This window comes from Eutrema salsugineum, unplaced genomic scaffold (assembly GCF_000478725.1).
Source record: "Eutrema salsugineum unplaced genomic scaffold, Eutsalg1_0 scaffold_11, whole genome shotgun sequence".
NCBI classification, from domain to species: domain Eukaryota; kingdom Viridiplantae; phylum Streptophyta; class Magnoliopsida; order Brassicales; family Brassicaceae; genus Eutrema; species Eutrema salsugineum.
The window spans coordinates 3,825,110-3,827,695 of NW_006256901.1; the positions used below are offsets into that span (position 1 = coordinate 3,825,110).

Below are 2,586 nucleotides of genomic sequence, written 5' to 3' on the forward strand. Positions count from 1 at the left end.
CCTGAAATGAAACACTGGAAAAAAAAAACGTCACGGATCATCGGTAAGCCTTTGAAACGGTGATCGTTCAGGTACCTTAAACGGTGGCTGCTTGGGATCGATATCCTTGTACAGTGGTACAAAGATTGGGGTTTCTTCTTTCTTTCCATCGGTTCCGGCCTCTTCTTCGGGCAATGTGGTTATGGCGTTGCAAAACTTCTTAGGGTTATCTTCAACTCTTCCTGGAAGAACTCTACTTTACCTCTTCATATAGTCGGCTGTTTGGGCGACTTGCACATCTAATTTTTTTACGTGCGAAGATAAAGATTCAAACTTACCATTCAGATCATTGTACATGCAGTCAACTTTCACGTTCACGTCTTTAGATGCTTTTTCGTTCGTCATAACAAGCTGTTGGATTGACTGTTCAAGTCTACCGATTTGTGAAGCTAGCTGGTTCGTTGTGACTCCCTGCTGTTGTACAAATTGATTGTTAAAACCCGTACCTTGGTAGTTATATGGCTGTCGCGGTTGATATGGTACTATTCCTCCAAAGTTTCCACCTTGAAATTTGTTTTGGAATGATTTTTGCTGAGGTGGGTAGTACTGATCTTGAGGATTCTCCACATTTGGATTGCGGTAAGAGAGATTGTTGTAATTTGCATTCCGGATGTTGTTGTTGAAGTTGTTGTTGGAGCGATTTTGGTATGGCACCAGTGCTCCTACGTAGTTCACATCTTCTTCTTGAAATGCTTGATTAATGTGATCGATATCACGAGGTCCTTCCTCTTCTGCGCCATTTTTGGTTTCACAGGCATGGATCGGGCGATTGTTGCTCTTCAGAAGCTGGCTCACCATGTTCTTCAACTCGGTTATCTCCTTGTTGTCTGTTCCGGCTTGCTTCATCGATCGATCGTATTCAGGACAGTCATTGCTATTGGCTTGAGCCAAATCTTCGATGAGAGCTCTTCCTTGGGTTATCGTCTTTTGCCCAAAATCTCCATTGCTAGCTGTATCAAGTGAAAGTTTGTATTTTGGTTGCAAACCTCGGTAAAATGTGCTCAGCAGGCTTGATCCATGAAATCCATGGTGAGGGCAATCACGTTCATATTCCTTAAAACGTTCCCAAGCTTCATAGAAAGATTCAGTTGGCCCTTGTTGAAAGGTTGAGATCTTCGTTCTCAAATTGTTCGACCTTGACTTAGTGTAGAAGTGGTTTAGGAAAGCAGTTCTACATTCTTCCCAATTAGTAATCGATCCTGCAGGCAAAGACTTCAACCAACGGTGAGCTTTATCTGCTAATGAAAAAGGGAACAACTTACACTTTAAATAGTCATGTGGAACTTGGTTTGTTCTCATCATGCTGAAAATTTCTTCAAAAAGCTCGATATGGTCCATTGGGTGCTCAGAAGGAACTCCATGGAACTGGTTTTGCTTCACCAATGAGATGATTTGAGGCTTGACTTCAAACTCATTCCGGTTCGGAAATGGTACTTGAATCGCAGATCGATTCTGAAAATTTTGAGTAGGTGCATCAAAATCAGCTATGTGATGGTTCCTGGCTTGTCTTCGGTGTTGATTTGCTGGCGGAAAGGGGCAGTGAATGCGTTCATTCGGCTGCATTGCTGGGTGGTCACCATCGGCTGCATTGATGGGTGGATCAAGGTCTTCACGTCCTTCTCTCTCTCGGTTTTGGTGGTTTCTTGGAAGAATCTCATCATCCTCTCCATCTTGTCGAGCATGATCACCCTCTGTGTGATCATTCTCTTCGTTTTCTCCATGTTCGGACCCGTCTTGGTCCATATTTAAATTTTGATTAATAAGATCTCCAGGCTGGTCGTCGTTGGCCATTCCTTGCGTTCGTCTAAGTCTTCGAAGTTCTCTTTCGTGTCTGTCTATCTCGTCTAGAATTGGAATGTCTCCTGCAGGTCTACGCCTGGTATTCATGCAATTCAGAGAAAAACAAAAGAAGGGAAAGATAGTTCAGAAAAACTTTAAGAAAGAACTAGAGATCAGGTGTCTAGAACAGAAGTTAACACAAGAAAAATAGCAAAAGGTAGCGAAACAAATCCCCGGCAACGGCGCCAAAAACTTGATGACGTTCGTGTCAACTACGTGAGGGAACAAGTTTTACCCTTAACAAAACAAATGAAAGCCGCAAGTGCACAGCTAATCAGTTGTAGTATTTAGGGATCGAATCCACAGAGATTTGTGTGCCTGGTATTCTTCTACGGTTTTTAACTTTATGTCTAGACTAAATTGGTTTTAAAGGTTGGTTGTTTTTCTTGCGAATTAAACTAAAACAAAAGAAAGCAAATAAATCTATCTTAAAAAGCAGGTAAGAAAATCGAATGGAATGCAATTAGAATAGGCAAATATCGAATGAAAGACTAATAAGGCAAGTAAGATATCGCACGAAAGGTAAATAAAGCAAGTAAATAATGAACTAAGGAAATTGAAATGCAGGTCTAAGAAAGCAAGCAAAAATCGAGGGAATTGAAAACTATGGCTAAAAACGCTGAGCTTTTCGGAACTCTAAGGGATCATAATCGGTTTTAACACTAAGGTAGATAGATTGGGATTGACAGATAACGATATATGGGTTCT

General features: G+C 41.3%; 1 non-coding gene across 1 annotated transcript; it reads left to right on the forward strand.

Annotated features, from left to right (window-relative positions):
* Positions 1–1,060: 1,060 nt before the first annotated feature.
* Positions 1,061–1,167, forward strand: LOC112090022. The gene has a single exon (XR_002901381.1). It is a non-coding gene; the product is annotated as a small nucleolar RNA R71 (small nucleolar RNA).
* Positions 1,168–2,586: the final 1,419 nt, after the last annotated feature.